The sequence below is a fragment of the Pipra filicauda genome, unplaced genomic scaffold, assembly GCF_003945595.2.
Source record: "Pipra filicauda isolate LSUMZ 115617 unplaced genomic scaffold, ASM394559v2 scaffold35_size7292922_pilon, whole genome shotgun sequence".
NCBI lineage: Eukaryota > Metazoa > Chordata > Aves > Passeriformes > Pipridae > Pipra > Pipra filicauda.
Window position 1 is genome coordinate 3760757 of NW_024104487.1, and position 17000 is coordinate 3777756.

Here is a 17000-nt window from a genome sequence, read left to right on the forward strand (position 1 = left end):
AGGACTTATATATGCGAAATTCACAGCAGATTATGCTTTGTTTCTAGCCTTACTGGGAAATTCTGGTTAAACCATATGGTATTAGCACCAGTATCTAAAAACCAGACAATAGGTATTTATAGCATAAATAGACTGCTTGTCAATGCATACGATTATTATCCTTTTATCAGTTAAATGTGTATCTGATCGGTGCCTTTTCTTAATACAAAAGCATATATATATTGCACTTCTAAAAAGTTAACCATAAAAGAATTTTACTTAACTTACCAATTGTTGAAGCTGGAAGGAGTCTTGCCCTAAACTCTACCTGTTCTCAAGTTTGTAATATCTGTGTCTCTCTCCCTCTTTCTCCCTCCCCCCGTGCAGAGATTGCAGTAAACTTAGAAAACTAGCAGGGACAATGTTTCAAATGACTTAAGAAAGAGAACAGGAACAATCATTTCGTTCTCTTTTTTTCAGATGAGTACAGTACCTTCAGAAAGAAGGAAGGAAGGGAGGGGAGAGGAAGTCAACAACCCTTTGCTTTCCTGCAAAAAAATAAGGAAACAGCAGATAGCAATCTCGTTTTCTCTCAAACAAAATGTTTGGAAAAATAAATATGTCCAATCCAAAAGGAATTCCTCAAGTGTTATATCTGCATTATTGGCTTCATAAAACCTTCTTTACGGCTCATTATGTGCAACTACATGAAATGAATTTCCAAAATAGTGGGTAGGAATAAGACAACCATCTCTTATGCAGAACAATTAGCCATAAGCTTGCATAGATAATGAAGGTTTTTACTCTGGAGAAAAACGGGCTATAGATGAATACACAGATCTTGTTTCCATGGTGAGATAGGTAAAAAAATGCCTAAACCCCCTCTTTACTCTGACCACAGGAAAATATCACATTGGGTGTTTATAAAATGCTGTGGGAAAAAAAGGGGAGGGGTGAAAGGGAGAGAAAAATGTTAATACTCATAGCTTGATATTGGAGGTACAGCAACAAGTAATTTATCTCAAAGAATTATAGAGGACATCCTGATCTATCCAAACAAAACCAATGTGCTATGTTCTAGAACAGATTTCATACCTTATTTTGTTTCTTTCTTTCCCCATTGAACTTATTTTGACAAACAGATACTGGCCAGCTGCCTGGAAATATACTTGGGATAAGTTTAGTTTGTTGTGCTCCACTGTGGTTTTGTTTGCTTGTATCTTTTTCCCTAACTTTATCTATCATCTGAAGGTCACTTACAGTGATTAGATGCTCCCTTTTTTTTCCCGTTAACTTTTTTTATTCTAACGTTCTTGCCAGTAAACACCTTCACACTGTCACGAAGTCATGTTATGTTTTTAGTTAGTGTGGTAGTGCAGTACTGAAGATGGAGCTGCTTCTCTACAACCAGTTCAGGTTGAGTTCTGTGAAAGACAAAAAAAGCCTTTTCAAGTAGCCTTGTCATATACACTCTGCATCCAGACTTTGCCCTGGGAGTAATAGCTAGATCAGTGCTGCTGAAATTTAGTGGAAGGACAAGTTGGTACCTTATTCTTTTATTATAGAATAATAAATATTGACAGGCTGTAAACCAATGTAGGAAGTAGCTCTTTAGCACCTGTGTTCCTTCATGTAGTTACTGGTACTATTTCCGGAAGATATATAGCAATTATTTGGCTAGATAATAAGCAATTTTCTGGGGTTTATTCTAATATTCAGAATCTGAAATCTTTGATAATGGGTATCAGTACTTGGCAGAGCAGCGCAGGTGCTATGACCAATCTCTGGCCTTACCACATCACCAGGGTTTTCTGAAATGGGCAAAAGTATAACAGGAGGCTGAATTTTAAAAGCAAAAGAATGCAATGCACTTGTGTTGTATATTGCAAATGAAGTCCTTGATTCTCCCTTGGGAGCGGAGGTCCTAATCAAATAGATCTCCTGTGCATACTGAGCACGAGGAAAGTGAAGAGGCATGGAAAGCCACCAAAGTAATGTATTGTCCTGCGGGGTCAGTCTAACAGCTCAAAACTTGTCATTGTGTTTTGAAATTGTTTTTCAAGATCTTGAAGATATTTGCAGCTTCCAGGCCTTTTTAGCTAGTTTAATTTATTTATTTGCCAGGCACAACAGGTTAATGAGACCCTGAAGACTGCCATTATGTAACATTTTGTGTCTCTCCATTGGGAATCCATTGCAGAAGTGTAGTTGAAAACCTATACTAGTCAAGTTAGGATCATTCTTAAGTAAGTCACTGAGGGTGTGTGATAGTCTTTGAAGTCCTCTATGAAGCACGTAATTGTCACAGCAGTACTTCTTCAAAGGGTAGCTTTCCCTTTCTTGAGGACTGCAAAACTAAGCAGATGGACACAAATATCTACAAAGCTTCTTGTCCTTCCACTAAATTTCAGCAGCATTGACCTAGCTATTACTCCCAGGGCAAAGTCTGGATGCAGAGTGTATATGATAAGGCCATTTGAAAAGGCTTTTTTTTTTTTTTGTCTTTCACAGAACTCAACCTGAATTGGTTGTAGAGAAGCAGTTCCATCTTCAGTACTGCACTACCACACTAACAGCAGGCTATAAGACTTGGCTATTCTGATTGAAGGAGACTGTGGGAACCCCTTACTTCAGCGAGGACATCGGGAGATGTAAGGTCTTCTTTCACTTAACGCTACCTTGGGTCTCATTGTCAGCAGCCTTTCCACTATTCAAGAGGTCAGGACTTAACTTAATTGCCCAGCCAAGTCTGGGTAAAGTAATATTGCTTCTCAGCATGCAGCCACTGAAACTCTTGACCTGTTCTTACTTTTGTAAATTTCTCCCAACTGCTGCCAGAAAATCACAACCCAAGGAGGAAGAGGCACTGAAACTGTGATTTTCATGCCAGAAAAATACCTTGCAAGGTCATGCCTGTGCAATTACTGCAGATGAAAAAAAAAAGCATGACCAAAACCAATGGAATCTAGAGTCATGCAAATCATGTAATAAGAGATTAAATTATGATATTTAGCCAAGTTTTAAGGGACAAGTTAATCTGCTTTTCAGAATATATTTCTGGAAGAAGTGTTTGTGGTTTTTTTTTTACCTTTTCTCAGTCTACTGTTACCAAAATGAAGGCACTGGTACAAAGTCAGACAGATACAGTGCCAGCCTCAATGCAGTTTGATGAACAACATCACGTGTAAGTATTTCCTGGGTCCAATACATAATGTCTTGTAAGGAGTGGCCACGAAAAAAAACATTCTTGTGTTCATGATCTCAGTAAGTATTGAGGACCTGGAGGATTCCTCTAATAGCACTCTATATGATCAGAATAGATCTTCAATCAGACTGACATCTGAGAAGTTAAGGTCCTTATTTCTTTTTTTTTCCTTCTTTCTTACTCTTTTTACTTCAGTAGGGAATAGATTGTGTTTCACAATCTCTTTCCGATGACAGCAGAGATGCTTTTTATTTTTCCTATTTCCTTATTTTGATGCTTTCAAAATAAGAATGAAATAAACAAGTTCAGCATGCTAAAAACAATGAGCATCTATCCAGCATAATAGGAGAGAACACAGAGGTAACTGCATCAGCAATAGTATTCCACTTTATCCTGAGAAAAAGAAACAGAGGCAAACCCCAGAAATATTTACTGGTTTTCTTGATTGCTTTAGGACAATAACCATATATATCTGAACTGTCTGTGAAAAAATAAGATTAATATCTTCCTTCCGGTCTACAGTATACCTGTGGCATTTTAGCTGAGTAAAAATAATACAGTTCTCAGAGACAAAAAACCTGAAGGACACATAATTGTTTTTCATAAGTCACTCTCATCTGTGCTTTTCCTGGTTTCTTTTCTGTATTGCCTGTTTACCATAGATCATTCAGAAACAAGCTGGCAGAATACTAATGGGACCAGAGACAACCAGAGCCGAGCCTAAAGAACTCTCCTCTTATGTTCTGCAGTGTGTGGAGAACATAGCCCTAGGTGTCAATGTAAGGTTATGTTTTGCAACTTACTGTATTGCAACACAATAAGCCTGTGTACACTGATAAGTATTTTGTTCAGTTTCTCAGGCTATAAAATATTAGAATGTTAGATGTTCCAAAGGTTTTACGCTACTGCCTGTCTTTCATGATTATAGTATGATCAGAGTATTCTCATGAGTATGTGCTTGTACAGCCAAATTTATTATTCTTGAATCTACTTTTTTTTTTTTTACTTTTGAGACAGGTAGTACCTAACCATCACTTTAACGAACTATTAGCGTTTTCAGACTATAACCTTTGGACCAACCACATTTGTCAATTGTTTTGGGGAGAGAAATGTGGGAATTTTTATCAAAGAGAGGAGCATTCCTGGCAATAAACACCTTATTATAATTTCAAGTGGCCTTTATAACTTATCCTGGGCCAAGCTCATTTCTGGTAAATGGTATTGGCTGCAGTCTTTAAGGACATGCTTTTCCTGTACCCTGTAAGCAATCATCACAACTACCTTTACTAAAACAATACCATCAAAAGCTATTTTAAAGTATGATGGCATGATTAAGAGGATGTGTTTTCATCTTTTGACATACATAAAGTTATGAAAGAAGGATTGTGAGCCCTATTCAGGTCAGAGGTGGACAAGAACTTGGCTTTAGTCAGTATCTTTGAATTTGATGTCACATTGAAGATCTGTAACATATGGAAAGCTGCCGAAGTATGCACCAAGTTTTTTAGTGGTTTCTCAAAATGGTAATTTGACAGCAGTAAAGGCTTCAGTTTTATGTCTACTTAGACTGGGTAATAAATCCAGCATTTGTTCTAGTCTTTCTTGGCTATCTTGCTCAATTAAGTGTGTTCATGCGTTCTAATGTCTAATAAGTGTATTGTAGCACCTGAAATTACTTAATACACTTACAGGTGAAGGCTGGGCATCTAGTGTTGTAAAATGTGTAACTCTTCAGGAAAAGGCAGGTTTGCATATTCTTGTTGTGTGGTGATGTTTCTTACTTTGTTAGCTCTGATAATAAAACTATTTCTTCTGTAAACCTGATATTCTATTTCAAGATTAATTAGAAATTAATGTGAATTTATGTGGGTTTTTTTTAATCAGTGTCCAGTTGCTGTCATTTTCATTTCAGACCCTTTTCATTTCAGGCCCTTCCTGGGAGCAAAATAGTAGTGCAGTTCTGATTTATAGCTGCTAGGCTGTAGAGACAAGAAACCTTCTGGGAAATCTGTACTCCATACCCATGTGAATGTTGATAAATTGTGTCTCTAATGGTTTTTTAAAGTCTCAGAGAGGGGGAGGTAGAGGGAGAGAGAAAGAAAATGAGAAAAAAGGAAGGAAAGAAGGAAGGAAGGAAAGAAGGAAGGAAGGAAGGAAGAAAGGAAGAAAGGAAGGAAGAAAGGAAGGAAGGAAGGAAGGAAGAAAGGAAGGGAGGAAGGAAGAAAGGAAAGAAGGAAGAAAGGAAGGAAGGAAAGAAGATTCTTTCTAGTTGGAGTTTGAGAGTGTTTGGTTTTTTATTTTGGGTTTGGTTTTGGGTTTGGACTTTCGCGGAGGTTAGTGTCAGAGGAAGTATGCCAAAAGGCATCCTGGGAAATGTAGTTCCTGATACTACATTGCACATGCTCTGTGGAATACTCATATGTGATTGGTTGAACATCATTTGTTACTTTTTAAACTGTGTATATAAGATGTTGTTGTTTTCTGATTCGGACACTTGTCAACCCAAGCGTCAGGGTCCTTGCCCACAGTGCCATCAAATGGTACCCTGCAACAAGGATATTAAGTAAGAGACATCAGGTGGATGTCTATCAGTGGCACCCCTGGCTGAACTAAAAGAAGAAAGGAGTTGCTAAAAAGAATTGCGCGCATAGTACCTGGAGTCGGTAGGAAGGAATCCTGCATTAAGAGAATCAAGTTACAGAGAAAAAATAAGATAATATGGCTTCAGTGATTGGATTCCAGGTAAGCAGCCAAGATGGGGAAGAGTGCTTCCCGAGAATTAGAGAAAAATGCTGAAGCCTTAAGCTTAATACTTAAAAAGTACTTGCAAGAAATCAAGGAAGCCAAATTAGTTGAGCTATTAAAATGGATTAACAGAGCTGTACCGGGGTTCCCGCTGTCCAGGACTCTAAGCGTGACTACTTGGCAAAAAATTGGAAAGACTTTAAGAGACAGAGCAATACTGGGAGACATGGAGGCATTTAGAAACCTTACTACCTGGATGGAGGTCATGGAAGCGTTAAAGAGCGCACAGAGGAGAGTCAGTCCCTACCATTTGGTGGGAGAAGGAGCTTTCACAGCACATGGCTCCTAGGTTCATTATCCACGAGAAATTTATGAGGTTATCACGATATTGGTATTGAGAGCAGTAAGAAAGCTTCCCAGCACAGACAGACAGTAATCTGTCCTTTGCTAAGGTCCTACAAGGACCTACAGAACCCTATACGCAGTTTCTTGACAAGTTGCAGGCTTCTCTAAGCAGACAAATCAAAAATGAAGAAGCCAGAGAGTTGCTTTTTAGGCAGCTTGCATATGACAATACCAACAGTGACTGTCGGTGGGCGCTGCAATCTATCGCTAAGTGAGAAAGCTGCACGATTGCCAAAATGGTATGAGCCTGCCAGAACGTGAGGTCTGTCGACCACCACATGGTTTCTCTAGCTATGGCTTTAGCAGCCCAGTTATGGGTATATGAAGGGGTGAAAGGGAATAGCGGCTGCTTCCGATGTGGAGCAACCGATCACCTTGCTAAAAACTGCCCCAGAAAACCCCCTTCGACAACTTGCCATAGCTGCAGCAAAGGGAAGCACTGGGATAGAGAGTGTTGATTTAAAGTCTACTGTAGAAGGCAGCCTGCATTTCCGGGAAACAGGGGCGCTGCGTGCCCCTGCGAATCAAACAAGTTCAGCGTTAAACAATCAGTTCGTGACTGACTCGCAGCCACCATGGGCAGCGCTGGCCTGGACTTGGCCTCCAAACAGCCAATGACCATAACATCCACTGCCATGGCATTAATACCTACTGGGGTGTGGGGACCCTTGGGACCAGGGGTCCACGGCTTACTAATTGGCCGTTCTTCAACCACAAGGATGGGTTTGTTTGTTTTGCCTGGAGTGGTTGATTCAGACTCTGAAAGTGAAATTCAAATTATGGTTTGGACTGCTGTACCACCTTTTTTATCCCTGAAGGACAGAGGCTTGCCCAACTAATTCCCTTTTACAGTGTGACTCCACAGGAAAAGGCCAGGAGGGGCTCAGGGGCTTTTGGAAGCATAGGCGAGCCACAAATTTTAGGCTAAGACTATTACTGCTTCTCAGCCTATGCTGGTTTGTCAAACAGATGGGCGTAGGTTTGAGGACTTGATGGACACTGGTGCAAACGTTTCTATTCGTAAGGACACAGAATGGCCTTCCGATTGGCCCACAATCTTCCCTGCTTCTACTATTCTGGGGGTAGGAAGTATGCAGAGGCCTAGGCAGAGTGCACATTTGCTTGCAGTGATAGGACCAGAGGGACAGACTGCCAGGGTTGCACCCCTCATAGCTCCTATCCCATGTACCTTGTGGGGAAGGGATGTCTTAGGTCAATTTGGCACCACCCTGCAGATTGTGACAAGGAGAGATCAGGTTTTTCAATAGAGGTTGTTGGTCAGCTGTTCCAGGAACTTATCAAATTAAAGTGGAAGACAGAGGATCCAATTTGGATAGACCAATGGCCCATAAAGACGGAACGGCTAGTCCACCTGTGAGGCCTGGTGCAGGAGCAGCTGGATGCTGGGCACATAATACCAATTTCTAGCCCATGGAACACTCCTGTGTTCTGCATCCCTAAGAAAAGTGGCAAGTAGCATATGCTACAAGATCTCAGGGCAATCAACAAAGCTATTGAACCAATGGGAGCATTGAGGCCAGGGCTACCTTCACCCGCTATGCTTCCTGCGGGATGGCCACTGCTGGTAATTGACTTGAAGGACTGCTTCTTTACTACCTTTCTGCACCCGGATGATGCTCCTCGCTTCACCTTCTCAATTCCATCCCTTAATCATGCAGAACCTATGCAGAGGTACCACTGGGTGGTGTTGCCACAAGGCATGAAGAACAGTCCAATAATATGTCAGTTGTATCAAATGTCATACAGCCCGTTTGAAAGCTTTGTCCCTCAGCTATCATATATCACTATATGGATGACATCCTGATACCTGCAGCCCGAGAGACTGAGTTACAATCTGTTAAGACTACCTTAACTACTGTCATTCTAGAAGTAAGGTTGCAGATTGCACCAGAAAAGATCCAGCAAACTCAACCCTGGGCCTACCTCGGATGGAGGATTACGCATCAGGAGATCGTGCCACAGCCACTGACTTTAAAGGTAATGGACACTTTAACACTAAGTGACTTACAGTGACTGCTGGGAGCCATTAATTGGCTGAGACCTATTTTGGGAATTACGACAGAGGAACTGCACCCATTCTTTGAATTTCTTAAAGGCGACTCAGACTTAAACTCTGTTTGATCCCTAAGTACAGAAGCAAAATAGGCTCTGAAAATATGTACCCAGGTTATTGAGAACAGGCAGGGCAGATGACGACACCCTGACCTACACATCTGCCTTGCCATTGTTCCCAGCAAATTCCAACCCTTTGCCGTCCTTTCCCAATGGGATCAGGTGGAGTCTGACCCCCTAAAAATTCTGAAATGGCTTTTTCTACCCCTCTTTCCACCTAGAACTGTATGGACTACTAATGGCATGTTTGCTATCTCATCATTAAAGGCCGAGGACGCCTGCAGGAGATGGATGGACGAGATCTTGAGACCATCTACATTCCAGCCACCAAAGACAATCTAGACTGGCTCATCGTGGAGGACGCTGGATTCCAAACTTCTCTGGCAGACTGCAATGGTGACATTTCCATTCATTTTCTGAAACACAGACTCTGGGCAGAGATGGGGAATTTACGTTTGATGGCCACATGTCGTTGTCGGCCACAGCCCATGTCAGGTGTCACTGTCTCTACTGATGCATCTGGATGGTCAAAAAAGGCTGCCGTGACATGGATCAATCCTGTCACAGGACATTGGGACAAGCAAGTACAGATCACAGTCCAAGAGTCTGTACAAGTCAGAGCTTGCTACTATATGTAGGGCTTTTGAATTATTTTGTAATCAGCCACTGAATATTGTCACTGACTCATGTCATGCTGCAGAGTTAGTTTTGTGTCTTGAAGCCTCTTTTCTTCGAGATGTCACTAATCCTTATCTATTTGCAGAAATACATACTATGTGGTTCCTTGTCAATCACCGAAAACATGACTTTTACCTAATGCACATCCGATTACACACAGAACTGCCAGGGCTCATAGTAGAAGGCAATCAAAGAGCAGATGCCACTGCTGTGGTTGCTACAGTCCCCAAAACTCTTGAGCAGGCAAAACTATCACGTCAGTTTTTTCATCAAAATGCACACTCATTGAAAAGGCAGTTCAAACTTAAAATGAACCAGGCTAGGGATATAATCATGTCATGTCCTAACTGTCAACAACTCACCCCAATGCTGTCTGAAGAAGAGGTTAATCCCTGAGGCCTAGCAGCCGATGAAATTTGCCAGACAGATGTCGCGCACGTAGTTGAGTTTGGTCAGTTAAAATCTGTTCATGTCACAGTTGACACACACTCCAAATACATTAATGCTACTGCACATGCTGGAGAAAAGGTGAAGGGCATTATCAGACACTAGCTTAGTTGCTTTGTAACTTTGGGAGTTCCAAAGAATATAAAAACAGATAACGGTCCTGTGTATTCTTCTGCAAAAGTCAAAACATTTCTTGCAGACTGAGGAGTCCTTCATTCCATAGGCATATCACACTCACCCACAGGACAAGCCATAGTAGAAAGGGCACACCACACATTAAAAGGAATGCTTCAAAAACAAAAGAAGGGAGAGTTGGTATACAGCCCACAAGAACGCCTGTGGAAAGCGTTATATGTCCTAAATTTCCTAAATTGTGATGACACAGATCACAGTAAATATGAATGCCAACACAATTTGAACTCCCAAACCACCAGTCATGATAAAAGACTTAATGTCAGGGCAATGGCTAGGATCAGTGGATTTTGTGACATGGGGAAGAGGATATGCCTGTGTGTCCACAGGCACTAAACTAAAGTGGATCCCCTCCAGATGTGTTAGGCCTTACATCAGCCCTCGTTCGGAGCAAAAGCGGACAGCAGAGATGACAAATGAAGAAACAGAAGATGAAGAAACACATAATTAATGACTACTGGTAAACATAAACCAAATGGTTAAAAAACAGAGACATAATACAAGATTTAAGTATGCATGTATGAGGTGAGAATGAAAAGGTGGCCACCTTGGTGTGAATGAGAAAAGTTGTGTGGAGATATGTATGTGTGAACGCAAATGCACTTTATGGCAAAGATGCCTTAAATAAGTATAAAAATACTACCTCAGTTACATTGACATATCAGAGAGATAACTGAAAACAAGACATACAACTCAGAGGAAACATTTTTCCTTGAAATAAAATTCTATACAAACCCTCGGAAAAATAAAACTAATTCTTCTACCCAGTTATACACAAAACCTCAGGTGGAAGGCTCTAAGTGAATTTGCTTATTATAAGGTTCTAAGCTGATAAAGGTTGCACTGTTTATGGAGTTACAGAAGTTACACTATCGGTAAAGGTATATGATCGATTTCAATAAAGGCCTTATCACGTTAGGCCCTGATTACATAGACGGTTAAGATAAGTTTAGGAAAAAGGTTAAGAATTGTTCTGTCACTTGTTATAATATTCATAATTGTTCTGTCTTTTGTTATAATTATAATAAAGAGAGGGGAGCTGTGGTGGTTAGCATCACAGGAAGGATGCTGAAAGGCATCCTGGGAAATGTAGTTCCTGATACTACATTGCACATGCTCCGTGGAATACTTGTATGTGATTGGTTGAACATTGTTTGTTACTTTTTAAACTGTGTATATAAGGTGGTGTTGTTCTCAATAAAGCTGACTTGGACACTTGTCACCCCAAGCATCGCGGTCCGTGCCCACAGCGCCATGAGATTTTCATGTATTTTTGGGTTTGTTTTGTACCTTGATGCTTAGGAAATAGTAGACAGAATAAACACTGTTCTCCTGCAGTTCTCATTCATTTGCTGCTTATATTGACTGCTATAAGACTTCCCCATAACTGGAGATAATTGTATTAGGTCCCATATGTATTAAAGACTACAGTCAGTAATAAAACAATGTAAACTAGTTGACCGTGTGTGACAGACCATGTGGATTGACACATGAACTCACAGGAGTTCAAAGCTGTTACCAGTAAATAAAAAGTGAGTGTTAAGGTAACTAGCCAAGAATAATTAGGGGAAAAGAAAAGCAGACCTCTTAGGTTTGTTAGATTTCCTCTCTTCTTCAAAAAGTTTAGATGGGTTTTGTTTTTGGACCCGTACTTTTTTATTTTAACAAAACAGATTTGCTGAGGCTTCTATTGTTTTGTAGAAAAGCATTTGGTTATAATATAAAGCACAGGAAAAAAAAAAAAACATCTACAGGAAAAACCTCAGACTACACTAGAAATCTTGCCAGTGGGATTTCTTCAGCTGTACATTCACCTTTGGCTCATCAGGGCTGCTCGCTACAGTTCATGCACCAAAAAGCGTACCCTGATACAGCTCTGCTGGTGATCATTCTGTATAAGCATACAGCCAGAGTATCCCTTCTGAGAAGTTATTACTCAGTCAACAGTGTTGTGGAGTTCCTGAATATTTCTGTAGAAGCTTCTGTGTGTGTGTGTCCGTGTATGAGTGTGTGGCTGACAACAAGCAGGATTTTGTGGGGTTTGTTAGCTTGTTAGCTTGCACAGTGCAGTGACTCATGTTCACCAGGCAGTGAGCATGAAAAGGGGAGGAGAGGTTGGATGTTGTCTGCTTGGGCAGCCATCCCATCCACAGAGGATATATCCACACAGTACATGACCAAGTGACTCCGAATCAGAGAGTTAACATATAGTCATAATATAAGGAGTGTCTTTCTTCTCTGTTCTTTTTCTTAGTAACTTTAACACCACAGTTCAAGCTGTGGGAGTGAATCAGCAATCTCAAGGTCATACTATGAATAATTGTCAATGGGGTACAACTGGAAGTTACATAATTATTGTGCTCAGCTGCAATATTGCTTTTGTTCATTTTACGCATTGAAGTTATAGTGTGAATTAAGATTTCTCTAATATGTGGCAAGATGGTTCCAGCCTGCCCTAAATGTGAAGATAATCCTAATCTCTTACATCAGCAGGAATCCTATGAAGTCCATCAAAGTATTAAAGATTTAATAAGAGTTTTGGATGTACTTTGCTGCTCAAACATCGCAAAAATTGTCACCAGTTGTTTTTCTTGTAATAATTGTTTTTCTTTACATTTCAAGAAAATAAAATTGCAGATATTAAAAACCTATTTTATACTTCAGAAAAAACATAATAATAAATCCAGGTTTTCTTCGGCTCCTGAATTAATTACTTCTAGTGGAAAATTGATTAATCATTTAAGAAATTTTTGCTGTTCATTCTTTTAAGTGTAAGGTGAACAAAATTTTAAACTTAAACTGCTAAAACATAAAGAGCTAAAATTTATTCCATCCCTTTAGTCATCCTGGTGGGCCTCCTCTGGACTTGCTCCAATAGTTTGATGTCCTGATATCCTTCCTGTGCTGGGGACCCCAAAGTGGGATGCAGCACTCCAGGTAGGACCTCATAAGGCTGGGATAGAGGGACAGAACCCTTTCCCTCAACCTGCTGGCCATGTTGTTTTTGACACAGCCCAGGATACAATTGGCTTTCTGAGCTACAAACACACACTGATGGGTCATGTCCAGCCTCTCATTCCCCAGCATCCCCAAGTCCTTCTTGGAAGGTTGCTCTCGATCTGTTCATCCTCCAGCCTGGATTGATACCAGGGGTTGCCCCAGGGGTTGCAATCCAGGTGCAGCACTTCACACTTCGTCTTGCTGAACCTTGTGAGATTCCCATGGGCCCACTTCTCAAGTTTGTCCAGGTCCCTCTGGATGGCACTCCCACCTTCTGGTATGTCAGCTGCACCCCTCAGCTTGATGTCATCTGCAAATTTGCTGAGGGTGCACTTGATCCCCTTCTCTGTGTCATTAATGAAGATATGAAATAATACTGGTCCCAGTATGAACCCTGAGGGACACCACTTGTCATTGATGTCCATCAGGACTGTGTCATTGACAACTACCCTATGGATATGACTGTCCAACCAATTTCTGATGCACCAGACAGTTCACCCATTGAATTCTTCTCTCTCTTATTTACAGAGAAGGATGCTGTGGGGAACTGCGTGAATGGCTCTGCAGAAATCCAGGGAAGACCTTACCTTGTCCACTGAAGTAGTCAAGCCATCATAGAATGCCGCTAGGTTACTCAGACAGGACTTGCCCTTGGTGAAGGACATCTTTGTTTAGCCAGTCTGGATGTCTACTTTTGGTGGGGATTGAGCTCACCGAAAAGTTCTATGCTGTTCTGATTTATCTTCCAGTTCATGTGTGCACTGGAAACTACTCAGAGCAACACTGCCGGCTTTTCCAACTGCTGGTCTAGGCAGCTGATGAAAACTGTATGATGAAAACTGTTTGATGAAAAAAAGTATGATGAAAAAGCTAACTGAATTTACTGAAATAGATGATTTTCATAAATGCATTCATGATGAGATCAAATCAGAAAATGAATGCCTGATTCTGGTTATATCTTTATTTTCTTCACTCGAAGTAAACAGAACACTTCTAGAGTCACACTGGAAAAAACCTAGAGCCTTAAACATTCCACATATGGGTGGGGAAAGGTCCCAGGAGGGAAATGAGAGGTTTCTGCTAAGAAGAGAACTAAAAGGCAAGATTGTTTAGAGTTGTTCTGATTCAGGTTCAGACCCTAGAAAACAGATTCTCCATGGGTGAAATTCATCATGTAGCATCTTAGAACAAGAGCAAATATACCCTAAATCTGAATGAAGGAGAATAATATCAAAATTCAGTTTTCACAATACTATCTGAATATCTTCAGGACCAATGTAGCTAAAGAAAAATATCAGACTTTGATCTTTTGATCTAAATCAGATTCAAATCAAGACATATTGCAGGGGTGGAAAGGCAGTTAAGATCAGGCAAATCCTTCCAGGGAAAAGAGGGACTGTTCTTGTAGAAGCATATGATTTGGATGTCTTTTCAGACAATGGCATTTTCAGCACAGGATTAAGAGAAAAACACTCTAAGGAGATGACCTTTTTTTCCCCAGTAGCTAGAGTCACTGGTGAGCTCGGTGCCACTCTAAGCAGAGTGGGCGGGGACAAAGGGTCATAGTTTCTGGTGGACAGCTGCCCACAGCACACCAATGCCTTGCATGCACATCATACAACAGCGGCACCACTCCTTTAACATGCATGGCCAGAGGTGGAAAGTAGCAGGTATCATGGGAATGCCACTATGTGTCAGTGTTATTGAGGATCCCTGCTCTCTAGGGAGGGGCAGTCAGAGATTTTCACAGTAAATTTAGTTAACCATGTTTGCGTTCGCAGATCTGTGATTTTGTCCTCGAACTGGTATTTTTTCAAGTCCATTTATTTTTCATTATTTCTAATATTTTCTCAGTACTCATCTTCATTCAGTTCTGAAAAATAGAATTAATCAGATGTACTATTCTTATAAATAACCTGAACATTTATATAACCTGTATCATTTATTGTTTTTTACAACAAACAGGCTTCAGTCCCTAGTGCATCTCATTTTCACATAAACACGATGTCACTGAAGACTAAGATTCGAAGCACTTTGCAATTGCAAGACAGATCACAACCTATTCAAGAATAAAATGGCAGCTAAGCACTTCATAAATACATCACTCATTTTCAGAAAGGACAAAAAAATGCTCATTTTCTAGGCTTTTTATTGCATCCTGTGTATCATCCATTTGATAGTCCTAGCGTCATGGGTACTTTTGCCGTTCCCTTGGACGACTGAGGATGGCTGCTCATATTGAAAGGGTCTGTCCAGGTGAATATCACAAAGAACATGTGGATGTGAACACACAGCAGTGCTTGCTGACAGGGAGACCTCCTCATGCCCCAGTTCCTCCCCCAGCAGGGTCTTGTCCATCAGGAGAAGAAATTCTGGGGGTATTTTACTTCCTGCACCAGCTAGCAGCTCCTGGTGATGGAGTTTAGGAAAGTGGCACTTGTGCAAATGTGTGGTCTCAATACTTTGGGCCACCTGGGGCTTGTAATAGCAAGAGACAATGTAGAAGGGGAAAGCCTGGATGCCTGAGCTCCTGACAGAGTTAATGGAGAGAGAGACAGAGCTGTTCAGAAGTCTAGTCAGAGCACATACATTAAATCTCTAAAATTAAACAGTGTGAACACATCTCCAGGGAGCTTATGTTGTCTTAGATAAGCTCTAATTGTCTTATGAAGCATCCTAAGGGTTGAACGCAGCTCAAAGGAGAAACTGGACCCACAAAACCCCCCATTTTTCTCATGGCTGTCTCACTTCTCTCTTCATCTGGCCCTAAAATGTCTCTATGCTCTGGGATGCCCTGGAATATGAAGAGGAGCATGATAGAACCTGTTGTATGTATGTGACCTCCCTAGAAGGCTCCTCAGTGTTAGCAGTTGTTCTTCCAGCTGGGCTGTGGTGGGGCAGGAATGAGCTACTGTTGAGAGAGAGAGTGAAAAACTAAGATAGACCTACAGTGCTTTGGGCAGGAAGGGTTGCACTGGCCATACTGAGGTGTATAGACTCTATGGTTAAAAGTAATTCCTGGAGCAATGATTCATCCATCCCAAAGCAAAGGAATGGTCTCTGTTTTCCAGGTCTCTTAGAAACTGCAGCATTGCCAGGTGTCATGAGTGTAGCGTGGGGCAATGAGGGTGTCAACACCTTGAGCAGGCTTTGCCACCAAAATGTCATGGCAGGAAGCCACAGATTCATGAATCAACCACCTTCTGAAAGGTGGATGTGGCAGAAAGGGGAGAGGTGACATTTTAGTCCCTCATCCCAAGGCCACCTTGCAGTCCTGCAGAAGACTTTGATCAACAGCTCCTCATCTTCAGCAAACAGAGCTCCTGGGACTACCAGAGACTCCCACTCTCTCTTTCCCTTGAGCAAGTCCACAGTCAACTGGTCTTTAATTCTCCCTATCCTGAGCTGTCTCACTAATTTGCTGCTTGTGTCTTGGGACAAGCCCATAGAAATGTAGGGACTTCCTACTTTTATATCCTTGTTTGCTAAAGCAGAACAGTTACATTTGATTAAATATACTGGTGGGGCATTCCCTAATGAATCAGTAAATTTTAATAATGTGTTTGGGACAAAACTCCAGATATGTAGGTTGCAGGGTATAGTCCTAGTGCTTTACAGTATCAAAAACTTGACTTGCAGTATGCAAATAATTCTCCAACCGCAGTTTACTGAAGGAATGTTTTCTCAGCTTTTTACAACAAGTTACAACAAAAGACAGCACTGTAGTTCCTCATTACCCCCAGTTCTTGCAAGGTGCTGAATTCACCAATCCTCATTGAAAAGAAGAAGTGAGGATGTTCAGTCGTGTGCTTTGTAGGGGCCTCTGTTACTCCCAAGCAGGGAAACTGTGATTTGAAGAGTCAAATACTGAAGCTGCTACTCCAAAGATGAGTCACTCTCTTCATTGCCACAGCAAGTGCCCATGCTTCAGTGTTTTGCATAAGCTGCTCCCAAGCTAAGTCATTCTCACCAGCTTTTAAAATGTGTTTAGCTTGTGATTTGAAACACAAAATTCAATATTTAAGTGCACAGATTTTGTTTATGTGATTTCCTATTGGAATACAAAAACATATCAAGTAGAGGTGATCTGTATAAGACTCTTATGCTAATTCTTCCAGCCTCTGACCTGCCTCTGATAAGTTGTCCCATGTGCCTTACTTTAATACACCAGGTGTTTATTTTGTCCCAAAGTTACACACTTGATAAAAATAGTTCT

At 41.0% G+C, this 17000-nt stretch overlaps 1 protein-coding gene across 3 annotated transcripts in view; it reads right to left on the reverse strand.

Moving 5' to 3' along the window:
* ZNF366 (zinc finger protein 366) overlaps positions 1–17000 on the reverse strand; it is a 70272-nt gene that overhangs the window by 37322 nt on the left and 15950 nt on the right. Inside the window, exon 1 of one of the 3 annotated variants that reach the window (XM_027709733.2) lies at positions 268–352. The exons of 1 other annotated variant lie outside the window; for it this stretch is intronic. The gene's annotated coding sequence lies outside the window, so the exon portion shown is untranslated. Of the gene's footprint in view, positions 1–267; positions 353–17000 lie in introns of those variants that run through there. One more of the 3 variants, XM_027709727.2, reaches the window with a different exon arrangement.